The sequence below is a fragment of the Passer montanus genome, unplaced genomic scaffold, assembly GCF_014805655.1.
Source record: "Passer montanus isolate IOZ18808 unplaced genomic scaffold, ASM1480565v1 scaffold46, whole genome shotgun sequence".
NCBI classification, from domain to species: Eukaryota; Metazoa; Chordata; class Aves; order Passeriformes; family Passeridae; genus Passer; species Passer montanus.
In genome coordinates this window covers 3,559,816-3,584,976 of record NW_024369485.1, presented here as the reverse complement: position 1 = coordinate 3,584,976, position 25,161 = coordinate 3,559,816, and positions in this window count along the sequence as shown.

Below are 25,161 nucleotides of genomic sequence, written 5' to 3'. Positions count from 1 at the left end.
CCTGGCAAAGGATGTACTTATGTTTATTCTTCATGCAGCATAAATTAGACCCCCTCACAGTCATAAAAGTTGAGGCCATTTCCTAAAGCTACTTTTTTTCTCAGCCACAGCATGACCAGCATTAGATACTGAAAATCAGAAGAGTCAGTGTCTCCAGTCTGGTCATTAGTGAATTAAATCCAAAAACAGACACCAAGAAATAGTGCAGCTTCTTAAGTCCTAACGTAGTCCTTGTGATTGAAATTTAGAAAAAATAAAAAAAAAGAAAGGAAAGGGAAAAATTCCTGCCTGCCCTCCTGAGAAGCAGCAGATGCTCTAAAGATGAAAGCAAATTCTTCAGTCTAACTTGCAGATTTATAAATTTCAGTGAGTTTATTGTATTATTTGCTACTTGACCCTGTTACCCCCCATCAGCCTGAAATGTCAGGTACCTCTAAAATAGAGGAATTCTTCTCATTTCAAAACTAATTGTGCAATGGGGTCCTTGAACTTATTGTGTCTTCATGGACTGTAGAAAAAACCACAAGACAATTTATTACTGCACGTTTCTTAGCATTAGAGGGTTCTTTGAAATCTTGTAGAGATTTTTCAGTTTGGCAGTATAGGGGAACCTATTTCTTACAATAGACAATAAATGAATGTGAGAATCACTGAATTCTGCAAAGACATGGTCATTGTTTTCCAGCTTTGTGCTTGAGGATTTGAAGAAACATTTAAGGTGATGAACACTCACAAAATGATAATTAAAAACTCACTAAGAAAAACATGTATAAAGTATAATTTTAAAATTATCTGCTTTACTGAAGAGCCAAGGGAGGGCAGTTTTGTGAAATGTTATAAATATGTGTGCTCCTCACATATAAAATCCAACCTTGAAAAAGACATCCTATAATTGCCACTAGTGCAAAAGATAATATGATCTATTTCTCATGCATATAATGTGTTTGTTTGGCTTATAAAAAATGTGCTGCGTTTAGAGGAGCAATTCCACTCAGCTTTCAATCTGTGAACCCCCACCAACAATAAAACTTCTTAGGGATAAACTCTCCTCTAATTTAATATTGTATCACTCTATACATGCAGACTTAGAATTCACCATTAGCTCTTATGAAAAGAATGGCTACTTTTAATCAAAAATAAGGAAAAGTCACCATCCAATATTGTTACTGATGAAAAAGGGAAAACAGGGATATAAGCTATTTTGTGAAACAATAAATTTGCCCCTTAATATGAAATTTCAGTAATTTCAGTATATTCGTCATAAGATACATGAGATAACATTGATCTGCTTGAATTTTATCTGGTTTTTTTTCAGTTGTAGACATATTTCTCTTGCTGTCATATATACAAATCCTTTTCCTTCCTGGTGGGACATGGACAGAGAAACGCCCAGGCTCAAAACTTTTGACATTTCTTTGGCATTTTTTGACGTTGGGACTCTTACTCCTGCCTTTTGACATTTCTCTCCCAAAAACTCATTAATGTAGAGCCGACAGCTCAGCTTCTTCTCAGTAGATGACCCTTGGCTGGAAAGGAGTGCCTTTCCCACCTGCATGCAGGCCAGCCCAGCAGTCTGTGCAGCCTCCCTGGGTACCCTGCTCCAGGGATCCTCTGTCCTCAGGGGGGAAATCTCTTCTCCGTGTGTTTGAACCTCTCAGGAACATTTTGTGACCCCTGTCTCTCTTCTTGCTGCTGCACACCCTCAGCAAGAGGATAGCTCTGCCTCCTCCAGCAGACACTGGCAGGCTGACATCAGGCTTCCCAAAAAAGATTTTTTTGTTTCCCAGACTGAAAACCCCCACACCCCTTAGTGTCTCACAGGGCAAGCTCTCATGGCACTGGGGACACTTAGGTGCAAAATGTTCCATGGCCATGCTCCTAAAGAATCTTCCAGAAAGCTTCAAATCCCAAATTTGCTTAAAATAAAAAATTGTTTAAATACAGTATTTGAAATATTTAATATTTATTATTAAATAAAATAAATATTTCAAATTACTGACATATTTATTTTTTATGAGTAAATCATATAATATTCCGGTTATATGGCAGCATATGCAAGCTACTTTTGTTGATAAGTATCAATAATGGTTAAGAAGAAAAGCTGACATATCCCACTGAAAAATATGTTTGAGCAGGAAAAATTAGGTTTTCCAGGCTTATATATATTTCTGAAAAACAATACATATTTGCTTCAAAATTAAAAACTGGAATTAAAAAGAATTTCAAACAAATATTGTAACTCAAATTTGCAACTGCAAAAAGCAAGTCAGTTTTCAGTTTTCATTAATGTAGGAGCATTTTCCCCCCACTAATAGGCAAACTTCCTTGTGGGAAAAAAAATTCTAATGCACTTTTGTGAATAATATTCATGGAAAAAAAGGCGGGGGTTTTCTAGCTAACTTGTACAGAACACATGATCACTCCCACTGCATGTCATAAATTTGCACAGTGGAGCACTCTTGGCAGTCTTCTGATGGGACCATTTTTTAAACTATAATAAGTAGATCTCCTCAGCCTCTCCTCCAGCCTTGTCATAAATCTATCACACCAGCCCCTGGCTTTCCATTTCAGCCCACACACACCTGCCTCATCCCCTTATACTTTCTCTAACGTACTTTATTTGTGCATAGCAGCTTCTCTCTGGAGGATCTCACAGCTTGGGTGCGCTTCCCATGCAGCAGGGTAAGTGCCAGTGAGGCTGTGCTGGCCAAAAGTTGTGAGAAGCAGCACAAATTGCACAAAAATCTCTTCTTCAGGTGAGGTCCCCATGGCAGGGAAGTTGTGCTGAAAAGAAGCAGAGGCTGTTAAAGCAGCTGCTGTTCCTCAACCTTGCCCAAGACAGGAATGCAAGACCAAGATCATAACCTTGTACAGATCTGGCAAGAGTTTCAGCACTTTCTTTCCACATTTAAACTAGAGGCTGCAACCCTTTCCCTGCCATGCTCCTTTTGGATCAAAACAGAGCCCACCCCCCATTCCTTCTCCAAATTCACCTTCCAAATGTCTTACAATGTTAGCTGTTCCTTTTTCTGAGTCTGGATGCACCATGCTAGAGGTACAATAAATCATGTAGCTCTCATGCTGAGGTGCCCAAACTGAACTTACAATCCTCAGAGCAGAACCATGGCCTTGTACCTGTTTTAATCACCTTCTTTGGGGTGTGGCCAAAACTTCTGCCATCAGAAGTCACATTCAGAAATGTTTTATTTTCTGAGGGTCACTCTCACACCTCCAGCACAGCTGACACCACAGTCCTGTGTAAACTCCTGCCTCCTCAGCTTTGTCACATGCCAGCCTTCCTGGCTGCCACAGCCACAGCCTTTGTGCTGTTCCATTGTGTGCCACAACTGCACCCCCAGCTCCCACAGATTTTCTGCAGTAGTTTCAAGACCTGGAGAATTGTAGTACCTACTGCCTCACCTTCCCATGCCCCAGCTTAGCCAATCCTCTGCAGTGCCACATCTCCTGGGCCCCAGGAGCTGCAGCACTGCAGTGTCCAAACCATGTCCCACACATGGCCAAGCCCCACAGGCAGATCCATGAGGGCAGCTCTGTGGCACTGTGATCTCTCTGTGCTAGCAATCCACGTGCCAGCTGCAGCCCTTTGACACAATCAAGCAGCCACCATTATTCACCTGCACCCAGAAACCAAAGGAACTTTGCAGGAAACTCATCCTCTCCCTGGGGACCAAGCAGTGGAGGCTTCCATGAGAGCTTCAGGGTGAGAGTGAACAATGTGCAGCAGGCTCCTGCCTCTTGCCACTGCCTTTGCCCAGGCACATCACCTGCCATCCTTGAGACTCTTTGTGAATGATCCTAGAGAAGGCACCTCAGCTGGTCATGAGCCCAGTAGCAGAAAATGAACAAGAAACCCAGCTCTTGACAAGCCCACGAGTTCACTCTGAGCCCTTTGTGGGAGTCATTCCTCTAGACTGCAGCAGAGCAGCTCCTCTGCCCTGACTCAGGCTCCCACAGCATCAGAGATGAATCACATCCTCAAACAGCCTCTCTCTGTTCACTTTACTGGGAGTCCCAGGCAGCTGGCTCTGCAGGCAGCAGCTCTGCAGATGTCCCTGCTCAGACATTTGGCTTCCCTGCTCTGGGCCAGCTGCTGGTGAGAAGCAGATCCCTGTTCCTTCCCATCCCTTCAGCATTTCTAGAGCTGCCTAAAGGAGAACACTGAAGCTTTTCTCCTGAAAGGTGGCATCCAGGACTGGGCTCCAGCTCTGTGCTAAGTCCTCCACAGCTGCTTTTCCCTCGCTTCTGCTTCTGCAGCACAGTGGGACAAGGAGAAGTGACAGTGCTCTGAACGGGAGGCTTCCTTCAGAGGTGGAGTCAATACCCTGTTCAGAAAAGTCAAAAGGCCATCTGGATTACCAAGTGCTTTTTTAGCACTCCATAGCCTTGGGGTTGGGAGATGAGATGAGAAAGATACTTTTGAGCCACTCTCCTCATTTTCCAGCTCCCTAGGTTGCTAATGAGACCCAGCTGAATCCGAAGCTTTAGATTTTCACCAGGAAAAATTAGGATATTTTTAATACCAGAATTTCCCATGCAATTTGATAAATACTTCACTTTTAAAATCAAGTTTGGGTCACCTGCTGCATCCTGCAGGTGGCCATAGCTCAGCACTTTGATTTCTGTGTGTACCCTGTTGACAGCCACGGGGCTGGTCTCCCCTGATCCCTTCACATGCCGCCCCATTTGAATCCATGTCCTCTAGGAATGTGTTTCTCATATTGCAGTGCCTTGGCCTCGGAGCATTTATTTGAACAGACAGCTACAGCTGGGGATTTTTGTCTCTGCACAGACTTTGAACAGCTGCTTGCGGTTCCACCCAGCCCAGCTCCCACCCTCTAGTGGGAAGCATGTCAGGCTGGGAGGAACAAAATAGCCACAATCCTTGTGGTGTGAGGGATCTGCAGTGGGAGAGGGACACAGCAGGGCTGGGAGGAGCAAGGTCAGCAGGGAGCCAGCTGGGGAGCTGGACAGGCCAAATGTGGAGCTCCCTGTCTGTCACCCGTGAAAAATGGGTGCTTTTTATAACACAAACAGAAGATGACCCTGCCTGGGGAAGGGCTGACCACTTGGGAAGAGCTTTGTGCACCGTGGCTGCCCCTCTTCTCTGGGTCAGGCCCAGGGGAGGGTCACCGAGGTGGATGTGCTCTGTTACCCAGACATGTTCATGGCATTTGTAGATGGGCATTGAGCACAGATGATGGCATCAGTGTAAGAAATTTCTGCCACTTGGAACTAAAGAGTCCCAGGAGACTCTGCAAATACAAACTGTGCTCTTCCACGGATGTGGCTTATTACTGGCTCAACCCCAGTGGTTGAGCTGCCAATAAACAGTCCTGCTCTTCACTGTCCCATCCCTGCAGCCTTCTTCTCCCTCCTCATCAGTTTTGCTGAGGGACACTGGAAGTTTTGTGGAATGCCTTTTCTGATCTGGCTGGAAAATAGGTTTAGGTCAGGTTTTAGGGTTTTTTTGCTGGGCTGATTTTCAAACCTGCCCACTGACCTGACCTGATATACTGAGCAGGCACAAGGGCACTGAGCTGATCCAAGGAATGGAGTTTAAAACACATGAAAAGAGAACATGTCTGTGCAAACAAGGTCAAGGAGCAGACAAGATCTCATGGTTACAACCTGGCACAGCTGCTTTTCCCATGCAGGGTCTCACAGTGTGTGAGTTTGCTGATGGTGCCTCTGCTGCAGCAGAGGTTCACTCAGGAGAAGACTTTCTCTTGCAGAACCATCCTGCAGGCAAGCCTGAGCCTGGACTTTGTTCTTTTTCTGGAGAAATGTAAAATCTAAATTGCTCTGAAGGGAGTGAGAAGATCACCTGGATTTCTTGCAAACATGATCCCAGACACATCAAGATTTTTCCCCTCTGTCCAAAAACCAGTAGAAGAAATTCAAAACGTCTCTGTGGTTGAGCAGAAGGCTGCACTAGCACATCTTCAGAGTAAGCTGTTGTTCAGATGCTGTCCTTATCATGAAAAAAAATCAGCAATGGTTTTCTCTCCTCTCCCACCTGCCCAACAGGTCTTCAAGGAGAGGAGAGAAAACACACCCAGGATCAAAATGAAATTTCATGTCTTCATAAAAGCAATGTTCTCTCAAAACTACTGTTTTGCTAAGATTTTAATTTTTAAATTCTAAACTGTGATATCCAACACTGCAGTGAAAAACAAATCAAGTCCCACTTAAAAAAAATTTCTGAAATTATGTTGAAGCCAGATATATCTACATAATGTGAACCTTCTCTTTTGAGTAAAATTTCAGGCTAAACATGTGCTTTATAACATGGCTTTACAGTGAATTTTTATAGCAAGTGACTCTTTACAAATGCAAAATAATTTCTTAGCAAGTTACACACCAAAACTCAGGAATGTAGGAAATCCAGATCAGGAGCAAGCTGAGAGTGTGCCTACTTGGGTTCTTTGTTAATTAAGACGGATTAAGTCTTTGCTGTGGACTGGAGATTTCTCAAAGGTGGGGCAGCAAGGTGTTGTCTCTGGTGAGATTAGGAAATCTCTATTTTCGTTTCCACTGCTAATACCCCAGACAATATAAATGTGCAGAATGTGATCTGGTAAAAGCTTTCAGTCTCAGCTGAGGCTTTGCATTCCAGCTGTCAGGTTTCCACTTGTTTACCTTGGAGCCTGGCTTCAAGGGATACGATGGAAGAGATAATTGGAGTGGAGTGGCTGCCAGCAAGAGAAAAAAAATGTTTCAATAAAAAGTATTTTATTCCGCTATGGATACTTATGTGAACAAATGGCACCCTTGGGTACAAACCAGAAATAATCCTAAGCATTTCTCTCCCTCCCTGTCTCCCCATACCTCCCCTGCAGCAGGTTTTATACCACACACAACATCAGTGCACACAGATTTCTATCTGTGTTTCACGGGCCCCAGGAGCTTTCAGAGCCAGGACTGTTCTGCTGTTCCAAAGGCCCTGGAACAGGGAGTTCAGGAGCTGAAACTGAGCAGGGACTGGGGGTGTCCCTCTCACAGGCACCTGCCTCTCCTCCTTGTTTTCCCTGGCCATTGCCATTGCATCCTTGCTCTGGGGAAAGGCTGAGCCCTAGGGCTGCCCCACCTTGCAGAGGTACCTGGCACCAGCCCTTGCCCACCTCCTGGATCTGGAGGGTTTGCTTCTGTGATTTGACCAGTGCAGAGATAAGAATAAACCCTGAAACTCTAACAGGACCTCACACTTTGAACTCTGCTTCCCTCCCCAAAGGGGAGGGGGAGCCCAAATCTGCAGCAGCTCAAATCTGGCTTTCACAAGAGACAAAAGTTTTTCAGATTTTCCAGGCCCAACCTTTGAAAACATGTTAAAAATCAAATAACCTTCTTACTTATTAATAGGTACTTATACAAGAGACAAAAGTTTTTCAGATTTTCCAGGCCCAACCTTTGAAAACATGTTAAAAATCATGTTACTTATTAATAGCACCTCTCTTAACAAAACCTTCTGGAGGAAGTACTGTGTTTATGTGCTACCCTGTTGTCAGAAAGTCAGAAACCCAGAGTCTGACTGCAACAGAAAGCCACAGGGAAAATATCCCAAAGCTATGTATGGCTCATACTGAATTTTGCTGCACAGCCCTGCCTCTCTGTGCCCCCTTGGCAGCTAACTCCATAAATTGGATAAACTATTTCAATTGGCCCTTCAAATCAACTAACTAGCTCTATAGCAAGTCATTAAATTAGCATGGCAGATGAGAATTCCCTGTCACTGCACGTTTTCATTATTATCTCCTAAGAGAACTTGAACTCCAGGGAAGATGTGGCCAGTTAAACCAGCAACTGAAAGCCCACGAGAGCATCTCGTGTATCACACCATGATGGGGACTGGGGTGCTGGGAGTGGGGAGCAGCACCCAGCCAAGCTGGTTTTGTGCTCTCCAGCTGGGAGCTGCTGCCTCTGTGCCAGAGAAGCTGCTGGAGTGTGGCTCCATGCCCAGCCCTGGACTGCAGGATGGAGAATGTCCCTGGGGCTAGAGCTGTGCACATGGTAGGACTGACACTGCACAACCTTCCCACACCCCAACAGCATCTTGGAGCTGGTAATGGCTCTCCTGCACCTGCAGGGTGATGGGTCAGTCAGCTGTGGCCAAAAAGGTGATGAGTTTCCAGTCTGATCAGGAGCACCGAGGCCAGCACAGGCAGCCCTGGCTTAGAAAGGTTTAAGATGCTGTGGCCTTTGCCATCGTGATTGCTGTGGTGTCATTTGAAAGTCTGATCTGTCCTCCCTGGCCTGGTCCTGCATGGACCTTTGCAAAGGCAATGTTAAACCCTTTGGGTTTCTCATTTGAACATGATTCTGCACACCAGTGTCTTCACTGAAAAATTCATGTATGAATTTCCAGTTCTTTTACACCTATCCTTCTTACCTTGTCCTAACAGGAGGAATGATTAATGACACCAATATGATCATGCCCTTCTTAAGTGATAAATGACTTTTACATCAAGTATGCAAAGATCTGGGGAATGCACAGGCCAGTGTCCTACTGCACACTGCAAAACAATGACAAAAATGAGCTAAGGCTCCTCTTTTTCACCAGCTATCCAAGTCAACAAAGTTTCCTTAATTAGACTGTTTGGTTCAATGTTTGTTTCTTAGCAGGAGGAAGTTAAAAAAATTAAGCCCCTGAACACCAATGGTAAATATAAATTTTGTTTTTCTTAATGTTGCTGTTGTTTTCCGGCCACATTTTTTTAGTGCTGAACACTTCCTGTGCAGGATTTCCACCAGACTTCTTACGTGTTCTTGCCCCAATGTGCAGCTACGTTCATCCTTCACTGAAGACAGATACTCTCACACAGAGACAATCTGGTTTTTTAAATGCATATGGTCCTGTAGCAAAAGCACATCTGGACAATCTTGAGGGAGCTATTCATCAAAGACCTGATTCAATATTTCAGAAATATTGTAAATTCCTTTTTATTTCAGATTTTAATATTCAATAGGCAGGGTTTGCTGCCAGTGACATGTCCATAAATGCTGAATTGACCCCCCCAGTTCTGCTTTGATTTCCATGATTTGCTGGAACATGGTGTTTGTGTACACAGTGGAAAGATGTCAAAGCACTTTGATTTATAACAGATTTTTACTGCTGTCATTAATGCCATGCTGTGGCTTACCCTCTGGAATGACTGGGAGCTGATGGTGCCATGGGCTCCTTTGGAAGGATCCTAATGTCTCACCATGGGTTCTCCCAGGGCTCGGAAGGGGCAGTTGGCTTTCCTAGATCCCAGCCAAAACTGTAACAACTATCACAGAGTCTCCTCTTTGCTCTTTTTGGGCTATAATTTGGGATATGAGGCTTGGAAGAATGCAATGTTTCTCAAAATTCCTTCAAAGTCAAGCCCAGCGTGAGGTACTGAGAGAAAGCATTTCAAATAAGCAAATCATGAGCTTTAAGTGTGTCAAAATTGCCCTTCTCCAGGAGCTGCAACAAAAAAAAAATAACTCTCACAGCTGGCCAGTCCCAAGTAGACCCAGCAGGAAAGGCACAAAAATGCAGAGTCCCTGGTGACACCTGAAGGGACTTGCCAGGGACTGCCTGCACCAGGCTGGCTACTGAGGTACAAAGAGTCAGCCCACTGCCACTCAGAAACCCAAAATGGGAAACTCCAAACAAGCACAAAGCAGCAAAGCAGTGAAGAAGAAAGCTCCTTCCTGCTTTATCCAAGCAGAGCCAGTGGTTGGTGAGCCCAAAGGGATGACAGAAGTGCCACCAAGGCTGGATCTCAATTTGTCAGCTCAGCTGATCTGTGCCTAAATCCAATGAAGCAGGGGGTATTCCTGCATGGTGCTGGGGGCTGCTTGGCCTGCTCAGCCACCAAAGTGCCTGCCAGGGTTTCTGAACACACTTTCCTTCAGCAAAATGACTTGTCCCACCCCAAGGCTGAGCCCCAAGGCTGGCATGGTGCTGTGACCCCTCATGAGGGTGGTAACAAAAACCACCTGCTCTTCGGGGAGAAAGGTGAAACCACAAGTTCAGAAATATGTAAGAGCTTGAGTAGGGAGGGTCAAGCCTTTTTAAGTGATCAGATTAGACAGAAGCAATATTAATAAAAGGCCAGATACTGGTAGATTAAATGTCACTGTGTAAAGACTTGCTGATTTGAATAGGTGCAAGGCAGAGCCCTGCAACAGCAGGGTTTGAGGGGACTCTCCAGGCTTAGACCCTGGTGCTTAAGGCTTTCAGGTCCTCTTTAGGCAAGGATGGGAGGCTGGACCACGTTCTCTCCATGTGTCCTTCCCAACCTGAATCGTTCCCTGGGTCCATGAACATGTTTTAAATGTGCAGAAGAACTTCCTAAAGTTTCTAAAGTTGAAAAACTGATGGGTTAAGAAATGCATGTTTACTGTGTCTTCTGGTTAGTGTCCTTTGCTGAGGCTGAAAATATCTCAGTTCAGTTGCTGGCACTGCCTCAGACTTTCTGGGTGATCCTGAAAATAAAAACAGTCGGACTAGGTGTCCCAGGAACACAGCATCCTTTCTTTGCCAGCAGCCAAAACAGGTGCTGGGTAAACTGCTGAACCACTAATCCCTGTGCTGCACTTGTAGTGCCCAAATGTTCAGGGATGAGAGCAACAATCTCTTCCTTCTGCTCTTTGCCTGTCTCTGGAGCTGAGCCCTGCTTTGTCTCTGTGTTTTTAAGTGATCCAGCACAAGAAGACCCAAGTCTCACCAAGCCCTTGTTGCACTCAGCTGCAAACTCCTCTCTCCTCTGATTGCCCACAGGCACAGCTCCATGAAAATATTGCCTTCTGTCACTTAATCTGTCACTGAAGAGCAGACCCTGGAGGATAAATTCAAAGACTGCTTGCTCTTTTTTTTTATGCAATTCAGAAACATGTTTCCACTTCTCTTTGGTTTTGAAGATGGTTTTACAAAGAGAGCTAGCACACAAGTCAGGCAGCAGTTTCCTCTTTGCAGGTGCATAATGCAATCACACCCTCCTGCCTGAGCTTTGTCCTCCTGCCTGGCCTACTGACAGTGCAGGATGTACTGAGGATGGGAAGAGGATGGAACACGAGATAATAAATCCTCTGGCACAACTCAGCTGCCCTCACTCAGCTCAGAGTGCCTGTGCCAGGCCAAGTGCAAAACTCTTCTTCCACCAGAGCCTGCAGAGAGAGGGGTTAGTTTGTTGTGAGTTAGAGAATCCAAAGGTTTGTGCCAAACCCTAAACCCAACACTTGTGTTGTCACTGATACCATTGCAGGAGGGAGCCAGAGGCATCAAGCAATAAATTCAAGTGAATTAAAACCATCTGCTGCCCAGGACTGCCAGCCCACATCTCCCTGCAGAGTCTTTTGAGGCAAGCAGTTTCAATATCCAAGTTAAATTTCCTTGAAAGCCACCTAAACCCAGCCAGCAATGCTGTCCCTCTTGCACACAGCAGGAGATAAAGGCCAGCCAGAGCATCAATTTTACTGGAAATTCTAGATCTTTCTAGGACACTTTAAGAAAGCCTTGAGTTGGAAGGGACTTTAAGATCATCTAGCTCCAAACCCCTTGCCATGAGCAGGGACATCACACACCAGATCAGGTTGCTCAGGGCCCCATCCAACCTGGCCCTCTAGATCTTTGCAGAGCAGTCAGATACCTGTTCATGATCAGTGGATGCAGACACAGGTATGTACACATCTTTTGGCTGGATTGGAGTTCTCACATTGGTTGAACACCTGTCCTAAGGAGTCTCCCATCTAAACAAGCATCCATGTGAGTCTAATTTTCACAGCCCTGTGAGTAATGCTCTGGATTGAACATCTGGGATTCCAAAAGAGGACAAAATGTCCAACCAGAGACAGCGACAGCACAGTTCCTTACAAAGGAATGGGAAAGAGGTCTGATTTATTATTTATAATCTAGAGGCAAACACCATCGAGGGGGCAATAAGATAATTTTTCAGTGGACTGCATAAAGCTGAAAGAGGTGTCCTCTCAGTCTCTTGAAATTCCTGTGAGCTGGAAGTGCTCCCATCTCAGCAGCAGTTTTCTCCAGAAGCCAGCTAGTGCTCTCAGTGCCTTTTGCCAATAGCAGCTATAATTACATTAAAAGGATGATTTGCAGAAGCAGAAGGAAGAGAACATGTGCAGAGCAATGTTACAGAACATTGTAAGGAGTTTGCACACTTCTGCTGTTCCAGCAAACCTCTTACAATGACACTCACATGCTCCTATTTTCTTTCTGCATTCTGGAGATAAGACAATTTTGAATTCTTTTATGCAATTATCTGATAGATGCAGAACTTTGACTAACTGCAGCCATTCAAGGGGAGCTTCGTGACCCCAAAACAATTCTCTGCTATGAATGGCCATTGTGATCCCATAAAAACAATGGCATGGGATGTCACACATCCTTTCCTGAGCTTCAGAGAGGGGTGCTCAAATACAAGAATTTAAAAATGAAACAACATTTATATGAAGTGAAAGTGACTGCAGTGTGTGCTGCCACTTCTCTTGGTGTTCGTGTAAGTACATTTACCTCCAAATGCTGTCATTTCTCCCTAAGCCTGAGGTGTAATTAGAATTCTACCTTTAAATCTGAGCATAATTTGTAGGCTTAATAGGGCATCCAGCAGCAATAATGGCAGTAATTACAAACGTGTTCGGTGTTTAGAACCAAAGAAAAATACACTAAAGATGAAAAATGTGATCAGTCAAGAATTCTTTTGAAACAACACAGGCAGAAATGGGCAAGTTTGCATGACTATAAATATCACCAGCACAGAGCTTACATTATTTAGGGCACGTGTGTGATGAGGGCTTTTCTGAAAGATGCTGGGCAGCGATAAAGCTTGAGAGCACAAGCGACCTGGGGAATATCAAAATATTATAATCTGCTTTGGAGACACACTGCTTTTCTTTATGGCTTGCAAAAATATACTCGAGATTCCAGCTGCACTCCACTGCAGGAGCGCCTGTTTATGGCAAAGGGAGAGGGAGAGTGCACGAGGAAGTATTGCTAAAGGAGCTGGCAATGGATCAGCATGAGCAGCTTGGTAGCAAGTTACTTTAATGGCATTGTATATCCTGTCCTGAGAGTCATGGCAAAACCTCTCAGGGAACAGTTTGTAACAACCACCTTCCAGTCATCCCACATGTATCATCAGGATCCAAAACACATGCAGCGTGGACACAAGACAAACTGGTAGGGATCTTGGTAGTCACAAGCTGTTCCTTGGGTCCCTAGGAGAAATTCTGCTTGAATTTGGCAATGTCTTGAACACAAACTGTTCCCAGTAAGCCATCAGGAGACCTAAATTTCTCTGGTTTTCTCATCTGCCCTCCAAAGAGCAGGAGGACAAACTGAATATGTCTAAACAACAAAGTACTGTAACTCACCTCCTTATTTTATAATTTTTAATTTAACCATTAATCATTTCTCCAAGTAGCTCCTCTCAGACTCTAATAAACTTGTACCATAATTAAACTGGGAGGTTTCCCATTTTTTCAACCTGTGAAATGAAGTATGGAAAGGTAGAGCTTCTCAGATATTTTTATTTAACCCGAAGCTGCTCCTTACTCCAGTTATCACACCACACAAGTCCAAGCTGTGCACCCAAGAGGTGTCTGACTCCAGACACTTGGTCTCAGCATCTGCAGTACCACAAGGAACAATCCATATTGTGGGGCTTCTGCAATTCTTTCCTTGCTGCCTGGGGAAACAAGGTCCTAAGCTGAAAATGTGACAGATGGTGTTGGTGGTTGACGAAATTAAACCACAACCTTGTTCTGCAGAACAAGGCTGAAATCTAACATGTCTCTGCACCTTGGACAAGTGAGCTGAAAATGTGACAGATGGTGTTGGTGGTTGACGAAATTAAACCACAACCTTGTTCTGCAGAACAAGGCTGAAATGTAACGTCTCTGCACCTTGGACAAGTAAAATTAAATGTTTTCAACCTCAAACTGCACAGTGGTACATCCCCAATGCTGTTAGCAGTTTAGGCATTGAGGCTGGAGGTAAGAGAAGTGTTTCTGTGACACACAGCCATTCCACATAGTTGAGAGCAGGGGCACAAAGTGCCACTGAAACAGCAGTGATCTCATGACCCTGCTCTGAGCAGGAAGAGCTCTATCCAAGCTCACAGGGCAGCTGCTGCAGATAGAGGCTCCAGGTAGGGGTTACATGGAAAAGACATGGGACCCACACAAATTATCCTCTGCAGTCGCCTAAAGGCTGCTTGGAAGGCTGGATCAGCTGTCTCTGCAGGCAGCAAGCCTGGAGGAAAGTCCCCTGCTTGAACACACCAGGTGGGTTAGCTATTCCCAGCCCACGGAGGGTCTCAGGCCTTCCCTTGTGGCCCTGGGAAGTTTGGATGCCAGTGGGCTGGGAAGCCCTTGTGTGCAGAGCTGGCCTTGGAGCCTGCAGGGTGTCCCAGCTGCTCTCCTTAAAAGTGGCAAAATTAGGCTCTAATTAGTTCCCTAGCCAGCAGTGCCCAGTGCTATTAAGGCACCCTTTGGCCTTTGCTTCCACACTGCTGCAGACTCTGTGCCTATCTCATAACCATGGCAAACATTTCAGCTGGTTAAGGGCATCCCACATGGCACAGAGTGTCAGTGTTTCTGCTGAGAAACCAGGCTGACAATACTCAAATCCTCACTTTTTAAAACATATTGCCATCCACAGCGCAAGTCCAAAGGTTATAAGGTAGAATGCCTGTCAGTTCATGTTCCTGTATCCAGGATCCAGTGCATGTGGGTAAAGATATAAATACGTGCCCAAGTTTATGCAAACGTTGACCAGGAGAGCAGCAGCTCTCACCAGTGGTTTCTGAATCTCATTTTCTAAATATACCTTGCCCCATTCACGGGAGGAACACGGTTTGGCACCTCCCAAGGGGAAACACAGATGTTTGGCTCCCAATCCCTGGAATTTCTTGAACTTCTGAGTACAAAAGGGGAGAGGTCAGAGGTTGAGCAGCACTATTTATTTTGACTCATTTTCTACCAATTGTTCAACACCACGCACAGACAGGGCATTTCAAGACCCATGTGGTTTGCCTGCATAGTATGGCAAATTCCAGTCATTCCTCCAGGCTGATGGGGGCTATTCAAGCCCCACTGAGGTAAAGTGGATCCACCAGCCCCCAGTCTGCTGAGGAAGGACCTGTTCCAGACAGACCACTCTGTCCCCAGACAGACCATCCCATCCCCACAGCACCAGTCCTGTGCTCCATGGGGAAGAAATCCCCGGCCTCAGGAGATGTCTCACCTGCCAGGAAGCTGGGTGCCCCACAGAGACAGCCCCAGGGAGGATGTCCAAAGATTTCTTTCTTTTTAAGGAGGACCACAAGCAGGAAGCTGGGTGCCCCACAGAGACAGCCCCAGGGAGGATGTCCAAAGATTTCTTTTCAAGAAGGATCAGAAGAGAGAAGGAGAGAGGAGACACTTGCTGGACTTCAAATATTCCTTTTTATCATGCAGATAGACTTCAATTTACTTAAATTAAAAGGGGGTGGTGAGGGCACTGGAAAAGGTTGCCCAGAGGAGCTGTGAATGCCCCATCTCTGGAAGTTCAAAGCAAGGCTGGATGTGGCCCTGAGCAGCCTGATCTGGTGGAAGATGCCCATGCCCATGGCAGGGGGATTGGAACTAGGTCATCTTCAAAGTCCCTTCCAATCCAAACTGCCCTGTGATTCTGTAAATTTCAGAATAAAAAGTCTGCAGCACATCCACAAAGTAGAAGGTGGTTTTTAGAGCTAAGTCCTCAGGCTTCAGGCAAAAAAACCCCTGCAGCCTTAAGAAAAGAGCCAGGATCAGCACTGTCCCTTCTTGTGTCGCTCTCCTAAGGGCAGGTGGCTGTTCCCACAAGGATGGGGACTGTCCCATAGCTATTTTCCCCACCCCAAGCAGTCACACACATGGCTGTCACAGAGCATTCCAGGCCTGGGCACTCACTGGGATGGACACCCAAAAGCTGCTGTTCTCTGACTTGCCCCAGCCCACATGGAGGAGCAGCCTCCAGCTGCACTGAGTTCTTTCTGTGCCACCAGAGGATCTGCACTCACCATGGGTGGTGAGCATGGGGCAGTTTCATCTAAAAAAAAAAAAACCAAACCTAGAATTTTCTCCAACTGCTTTTTCTGTAAATATATTCTGTACTGAAAATTAAACACTGCAGGAACAACTTCAATGGTTCCCCAAACAGCAGGTCAGGGTGGCATGATTGCTGTCCCTGACATTATTGCTGCTTAAATAATGGGAAAATACATCACATGTATTGTGCTGGCTCATCTCTCCGTCCTTCTCCCATGTCACCTGCAAGGGCCACACTTAACCAGTACTTGTCACATGAAAATGCCCCAGCTTGGAGGAAATTCCTGCCACAGAGGTGGCACTCACTCTGCACTACTTTCAGGTATTTCAGGTGAAAAGAGAGAGAGGTCTGAGACATCTGCCTCCTCCAGTCTGTCCTGCTCACCCAAAGGCTTTTGAGACCAGAGGGGTTCATGCATCAGCTGCAGCCTTCCCTCATGCTAGCTCTGAATCACCATCTGGCACTGGGTGGTTTCCAGCACCTGGGAAACATGAATATGGATCAATGCAGTTTTTCTTCCTCTCCTTCCCCCTGTCCCTGCCTTGGGCTTGCTCTGTGCTTACATCTGCAGCTTCAAGAGCTGCAAATACCAATAAAGATCTAAGCAAATTCAGCCTGCATTCTCATTGAATGCAAAGAAGATGTTTTAAGAAACAGCCCTTTTTCATTCACTTATATGTTCTCTGCTGATTTAACCTCCCACAGAAGGTTTTTGGGTTGAGATGAAGTGGTAACATTCCATTCTGGTATCTCCTCCCTTTCTCTCTCCAGCCCCCAAGATGGTCTCAAATGCACTCTCATCCACCTTTCTATTACTGCAGGTAGAAAATCTGTTTAGAAGTAGCAGCAAGAGAACAATCTCTTCAGTGGTCATTGCTGCCATGCCTGCTGCAGGTCAGCACCACCAGGGCAAGCCAGTCTACCTAACCTGGGCTCCTACAGCATGTGTTGAAGTGACCTCAGGGCATGCTGCAATCCAAACAAGTCTCCATGTGAGAGTTAAAGCAGTGCTTTTTCTTAACCAGTGAATTAATATTTTGAAATTAGATGTACCCAGGTCTATATTTTTTCCCTGTATTTCTACAATACCTAGCACAGCAGCACTCTGGTTCATCCGTGATATTCCCAGGCATGGTCCCAAAACAAACAAGAAGTTGCAAATCAGGAATCTGGATCACCCACTAAAATGAAGAGGAGTGTGGCTTTGTTTCCATTGGAGCAGAAGCACTCTCTTTATCATTTCCAGATCAAGAAGCAGACTCCAGGAGGTCCAAATTCTTTGGCCTGGCTTCCAGACCTCAACTGGCTGACTGTAGGGGCACAGTACAGCTGTACATTTCTGTAAAGAAGTTTAGTCACACAGTGCTGTTCATGACCCCCCCACACCAGCAGCAGCCCTGTGAGGGTGTAGTGGCACAACATCAGCCAGCAGGACCCTGCACCAGGCAGTGCTGGTGAAACTCCCTGCAGACAGCAGGGAAAGGCTGTGAACAGTCCTTTGAGACCATGTTGCTCATGATAACCATGTCTGGAAATAAATAACCAACCATTTGCACCTCCAGTTTGCCTTCACTTAAACGGTGCATCCCTCCTTACCACTCTGCAAATTTGGACCCTGACTCAATTAAGCATTCAAGCCATGTCTGGAAATAAATAACCAACCATTTGCACCTCCAGTTTGCCTTCACTTAAACGGTGCATCCCCCCTTACCACTCTACAAATTAATGTGGACCCTGACTCAATTAAGCATTCAAACATGTGCTCCAGCTCAGCCACTGGTCCTGCTGGAGCAGAGGGATGGGGGATGGCAGGACAGATGCCAAGATCATCCCTGTCTATTTGCCTGTGGATAGTAACCACTTTTGCAGGAAGATGGTGTTCCCTGCTTGATTTATCCCCAGGGGGAGAGCTGTGCAATCTCTGCTCTCCTATGTCCTCAGTGCATCCTCCTTGTCCCTGCTACCTGTCTTGGCAATGCTGGCAGACTTGGGGACGAGGCTGGATCTGCCCCAAAGTGCTGGTGTGGTCTTGCCATGGTTTAACCCCAGCTGGCAACTCAGCCCCACACAGCCACTCGCTCACTCCCCCTGCCACTGTGAAGGGGAAAATTGAGACAAAGACAGTTTGGTAAGGAAAGCAAAAGCTACACACAAAAGCAAAGCAAAACAAGGAATCAGTTTACCCCTTCCCATGGGCAGGCTGATGTTCAGCCATCACCAGGAGAGCAGGGCTCCATCACACCTCACTGTGACTTATGGAGGTGAACACCATCATCCCAAATGTCCCATCCTTCCTCCTGCTCACTCCACTTTACATCCTGAGCATAACTCATGCTATGGAATATTCTTGGGTCAGATGTCTTGGCTCTGTCCCCTCCCAGCTCACTGGGCACCCCTTGCTGATGGGGGAAGATGAGGAGCAGAAAAGTCCTTGAGGCTGTGCAAACCCTCCTCAGCAATAACAAAAACATCCCTGAGTCATCAGCACTGTTTCCAGCACAAATCCAAAACACAGCCCCATACCAGCTACTGTGAAGAAAATGAAGTCTACCCCAGCCCAAACCAGCACAGGTCTCTACCCAGGGCTGTTTGCCACTGCTCTTTCATGCCTACAGCACTGTGCAAAGGCAGTGGAAGGGGTAGGCTACAGCCCAAATTTGGGAAGGTTGTGTCCTTTGTGAGTTTGGTTAGATGGAGTGTCACAAATCCAACAGGTCCACAAATGCCACCAGCAAAAGAGCAAGGACAGGTTTTTCCAGCCCACTCCCAAGTGAAAAGTGGCAGCAGGGGCATGAAGCAAACAGACAAAAGGCTTCAGTAGAAATCAAGGATGCTTCATCTCTCAGAATAGCTTTCCCCCTTTGAATAGATGAAGTCCAAGTGCAAATATGGTCCTGCTCAGGGACAGATGATAAGGATTGGTGCCATAAGCAAAGCAACAAGATCTTAAATCTCTTGGTACAAGTGTGGGAAGCCACTCAGAGAAGCTAGAAATCATGCAAAATGATGGGGGCTATGAACTCAGGAGCTTAGCTCTGGTCTGCTGGGATTGCTGTCATAACTCCAATCTTAGCACATCATCTGTTTAAGGAGATAGGAAGGGGGAAGGAGTGCAGGGGTGCTGTTGTGTATCAAGTGTACATACCACTGCCAGCAACCTGTCATTGGACAGTGAGGAGTGTGGTGATGGAGCCAGAGTCAGCGCATGCAGGGCGTGGAATGAAAGGGAAAGCAGTGAGGGCTCTTCTCTGGACCACCAGGACTGGGAAGCAGGAGAGCAAAATGTCTGTACCAACCCTCAAGCTGCCAGAAGAGATGCAAGGGAGAAGCTGTGATCCCCAGCTGGGGCTGAGGGTGGCTGCTGGCAGTCAGACATCTCTGTGTTTATATCCCAGCTGCCTCCCGTGGAAAGTGCACAGAGTCTGGCACTTCAGAGCAAATGTAAAACAGCAGGGACTTTGATTCACAGCTAGGATTTATCTAGGTACTGCCTGTAGTCTTTGTGGTAAGACTCAGATTTTACAGTTCACTGCCCCAGGTTGTGATTCATTGTGAGAGAGGCCATTAAAAAGAGATTTACAGAAGACACGAGAGAACTGCCCAAATTATCCACTAAGGCTAAGCAGAGTCACTTCTCTCCAGCCAGAATTAGACACCTTATGCTGGTCAGTCCCATTTTCTTGCAAAAGATGCACAGATGAGCATTGTGCAGCCAGACTGTTCCTTTACCCAATAATGTGAGCAGGGACAGGTCTGGGCCGTGGTCCCAGGGCTTCACACACCCCTGGATCATCCTGCAGGACTCTCAGCACAGAATCCAGAACAACTTAACCCAGAGAAGAATCTCTCCAAAGAGCAGTCTACTCGTTTGGAAAGGAAGAGACATCATCCTCATAGAAGTAAGCTGGGCCATGATGTACACATCCCAGTAAGCAAACAGGGAGCTTGCTAGTTTATTTACTCATTAGTACAGGTACAACATCAGACACTGGAGATCTGGTTTGGGTTCCTCTTGATTCCATCAGTATGGAGGGTGCAAACTATATGATGTGGAGGGATAGGGCACACTTTGTCTCTGCTGCTGAAGGAGTTCTAGTCTTACAAAAACAGTACACATTTATTGAAGCAGACACTGAACACCTCATCCACCAATCCTTAGACTCTTAGCATCTTGTACATTGTAGCTATTGCTGGCCCAAAGAAGAATAAGTTGTTTCATATGAAGTGAAAGATCCACAAAACCCCAGCATTTAGAAAGCCCCACTCCAGCATCAGTCTGATAGCCAGGATGTTCTCGAGGGCTGCCTGAGAGACGTGCCTTTGCCTCCTTCATCCCCAGACCATGACCCCATCCCTAATCCTGTAGGCACATGCTGGCATTTGGCACTTCCTTACCCTGGCAGTGTTGGCCTCACACTTCACCCGTGCCCAGGAGACCTCGCTCTCCTTCCACCAGACTCAGTGTCACCCGGGCTGAGGCAGGCAGCTGTCTTTGTGCCATGCACATCCCAAAGAAGTCCAAAGGAGCTGTAGCAGCATTACTGTCCCATTACATCATTGCACAGGGACACGGGATCATTTTCATATGATATACTACTGGCTAAAATAGTAATATGAACCCCTTGCTTCATGTACTGAGGAATTTAGTCCAGACAGAGTGAAGCTGTAGACTGAACTGTGTGGCATCTCTGACTGGACCATGACTGAAGGACTCAAGTATGTGTCCCTGAGGCAGACCTGTGGCTCCCTTGGTTGTGAGGTTGTTGGGGGTTTTTTTTGGTTGGTTTCTTTTACAGTAATATAATCTTCAGCCCAGATAAAGATGCACAGATATTGTGGATCATATGAAAATGAGGAGGCTTGAGGAGTCACAAAGGGCAGACAACACTTGGAAAATCCTAGCTGCTGTAAACACATCAGGAAAGGGAGAGGGAGGGAGAGGCTGTGCCTGTGGGAGGGGGGCATAGCTGAAAATACTCCCAAGGCCCATGTCTTGACCTTTACATGAGCTGAATCTTTGATCTCAACAGAGAACTCTTACAAACCCTGCAAGTACAGCCAAACATCAGCCCACAGACATGCACAAAGCTGTGCCTTCTCCCTCCCTCATTCCCATAGGGGAATATCCCTGCAAGGTACCTCTTCACACCTCCTCACTTAAGGGTCAATTCTTCACGTTTATTTGTTGACTTGACTGCTTTTTAATATTTTCACTTATTATTATTATTATTACTAATAATAATAATAATTTTTCCATTACTAACACAATAAATGGTCATACATTTATATTCTTACAAATGTGGGTTCAGCAGAACAGAGGGTGCTGATCTCTCAACAGCCAGGAAGGGATGCCAGCCACCCTCCCTAGGTGACAAGGACACACAGATCCCTTTCCCTCCTATTCAGGCAGAGCTCACTCTGCCCCCAGGCTGTGCTGTTAGACTGGACAAGAACCCCAGAATTTACATCCCTCTGTTTTCCAAAATAGGATTTAGCTACAAATCTACCCCCAAATAAGTCTTATTTTTCAGACAAGAGAACTGGGACATGTAGAAATTAAGACCTGATTAGGCAAGTGGAATCAGTTTGAGGAGCCTAAATACTCCATCATCCTCTCTTGGCAAATATTTGTATTCCAGATTCTTGGCTTACTTTTCAGTTTGTTTTCTCAAGAATTGCATTTCACTTGGGATCAATATGTGTTGGCATTGTACCTCCACCAATCCTACCTAACCTGCAAACCTTCTTTCCACATCTTTAACAGTAACACATTTGCCTACACAGAATCACAGAAGAGCAGAATCACAGAAGAGCAGAATCATGGAATCTGCTGATTTGGAAGGGACCCTCAAGGGTCATTGAGTCCAATTCCTGGTCCAGCACAGGACAGTTCCCAGAATCACATCATGTGCCCAGGACTATTTCATTCCTGTCTATCCTACCAGATAAGTAACTGCAATGTCACGTACATATTCCAGGGAAGGGTAAGACTGTGCTGGGAAATAAATGTCACAGTCTGCAAAGGGGAAAATGTAAGCTTTGTTTAATTTCTGTCTCATTACAAGTGCTGTGTCCTGGTTCTGCGAAACATGAACTAAAGCTGAGTCGATTTTATTGTGAGTGAGTAATGGAGAATCCAGATGACTTGCCAGGAAGCATGGCCCCAGAGCTGTGCAGCACACAGCTTCCAGGAAAAAAGGGCCATATTTGTAAACAGAAAGCAACACCACTCATTGTTATGAAAGGCAATTCCCTATCTGAGAAGTGATGGAGCAAAGCCACCAAGGGAACAAGTCTAGCAAACAGGAAGGTCTAAGGCGTGACAACGCCTGGATAAGAGGATAACAAGTGCATATATACCTTCCTGCCATTATGCTGAATAAAAACCCTAGTGAGTATTTCATGCCTGTGGAAAGTCTGACACTGTGCAAGCACTTTTGCTCTGCAAAATGTGGAACCAGTCCAGCAGGGTCCTACTTAATTCCACTCCACAGGGAGGGTTTGCCCCTCAGCTGCCCTGTGCTCACTGGCACAGTGGTGAAGCTGTCCACCCAGCAGGAAGGGCTTCAGGCCAAGCAGAACCAGTGTGTTTCATGGGTATCAGCACTCATTGGTCATTTCACTTAACAAAAGGGAGCACAGCCTCTTCATGCTCCTCAGAAGTCCACAGAAGAGCCAGAGGGGCAGATGTAAAATGGCAAAATGTTGACTTCTGCCAAATCCAGAGCAAAACACCCACTGGTTCCAATGAACTCAGTTATTTATCCTTAGATTTCAAGGCTGAGACTACTGAACATCTTGTCTAAAGCTCCCATTAGCAACCACAATTCAACTCATCACCCCAAATCTGCTGGTGACCCACAGCAGTGGTTCCCAGCTCCCCCTGTCCCTGGGCCACACCACAGCAAGTCAGCTGGGGGAGCAACACATCTGTCACTCCTCATAGCCTCAGGCCGTGATTTTATTCACAAGGACAACATAAGCAGTGTTGTGTTTTGCATGACAAAGATGCCTGCTCATCCTGGATGGAAGGTGACTGGTCTGAGACATCTCTTAGGAAGCTGTGTAGTCCTGCTTGGAATGTTTCAGGTAGCAAGGAGCCCATGCATGCTCTCAGAAGTTCATTCAGTGGTTAATTGTACTCCTCCACGTGCATTCATGGGATCTGTAGTGTTTTCCTTCCCCCTGGCTGCTCCTGGGAGCATGTGGTTTGGGTACTAATGCCGCATGCTGGCACCAAGCTGCATTTCACAGGGAAAAATATGCAGCCCTCCATAAGCAGATTAGGAAACACAAACACCGAGAAATGGAGAACAGAGTGGGAAAAGAACTCTTGTCCAAACAACAACCAGGGCAAGAACCAAGGCCTCCAACTTGGTGAGAAAACTGGGGAAAACATGGGATTTAAAAGCTGTGAGACTGTTACTTTGGACCATTAAAGTGATAGTGTTCCCTCACTCCTGGCAGGCCCATCATGGCCCTGTTTATAGCCAAGCTCAAGCTGATGTATGAACATCAAAATACATCTCTTTTTCAAGTCAGCTGCATAGTGCACACAGCATCATCTGGGAATTCAAGCACATCTGGATTGTTCAATGTTTTCATAGTCTTGTGGGTCTTGTCATACATGAGCAAGGTGCCTGGAGCCCACCAATGTACCAGGCACCACAACAGAAAGAAACCATTGCAGCCTGAGGTGTGGTGGAAGCTGCAGGAGAACTCCTCACCCTGCAGCTGCTCCCCACAGCTGCCACACTCTCCAGGGCTCCCCACATCTGCAGATGTTACAGCCATTGCAACGTGGGCCTGCACTGTGATTTTGCTAAGTTACCTCAGTCCTCTGAGTGCACTCTGCCCAAAGCATCCTCAGCTCACACTCTGCATCTGGATGCTTTCCTGGGTTAATGAGTGTGAGCAAATTACTGACACTACACACACACTACTCCTACCTCCTCCAAATCTCTACTTTATTCTTCTCTCTCCTCCTTTCTGCTTTTCTCTCTAGCTTGTTCTTTCAACCTCATTCCATTTTCATTACTCTGCAGTGTTTAAATATCCCTAGCAAAACCTGGGCACTACAAAAAATAAACCAAATGTAAAAAGAAGGCAGAAATACTTAATACATGAACAGCTGGTTTGTAGGAATCCTGATGTCATTATTTTAAGAGAATAAAGGAGTATAAATTCTAATGCAAGTCTCCCACTCAGTTGTAAACATGCTGCTGTATTTACACTAAAATAATCATCGGACAAACAGTTATGTGGTTTTTTCCCAGAAAATTCTATTCTGAATTTGTTCTTAGAGAGGAAGTTGTTCATAGGCTTTTACCATCCCCCTCTTTGAAGCCTGCTATTTTAGGATTGTTCCACTCCTTTTTTGCCTCTCTCCCCATAAAACTGGAATTACTTTAGCCCACAAGGTTACTTCATAAACCCTCCTTCTCAGCATATGAACCCAATTTTAGATTTTCAGGCTTAAAAATAAATATCTGACAAAAACCCCCAACCAAACAAAAAAATATGTTCTAAAGAGGGAAGAGAGAAAGCTCCAACATCCATTGTTTCAGCCTTAGCTATCTCCACCATATTCAGCAGAGTCACATCCATTTTACTGTAAAGGATGTGTAATCTCTGGATGGATCTGCTTAGTAAAGCTTTAGTATTGAATGGGTGATGCCTGAAAGAATAGGAGTGTGACTGTAGTGTGTTGCCCAGGGACGGCTGCTCATTAAGCTGCCCAGAATAAACAGTGGATGCATGCAAATTAGAAACCTCTTGGGGAAAAAAGCCACTTACATAGTAATGGCCTAGCTCTCAGAAAATCTGTTCTGTAAAATTAGTTGTTTGTGGAAGACTGCACTTTACTTTCATACTTTCTATTAAGTGTGTAAAAATATATTAATGACCTTTTGCAAGTTATATTTGGGCAACATTTGCAGTCGATGTGATCTCTGGTAGCTGTATTAGATGTACAGACATTGTTTGAACACAGGTTGTTAGCTGGAACAAGGGGTGAACACAAGCCTTCTGGAGCAAGCAATCTGAAATTCATTTGAGACTGAGAAATTGTTTCAGCCATTCCCTAA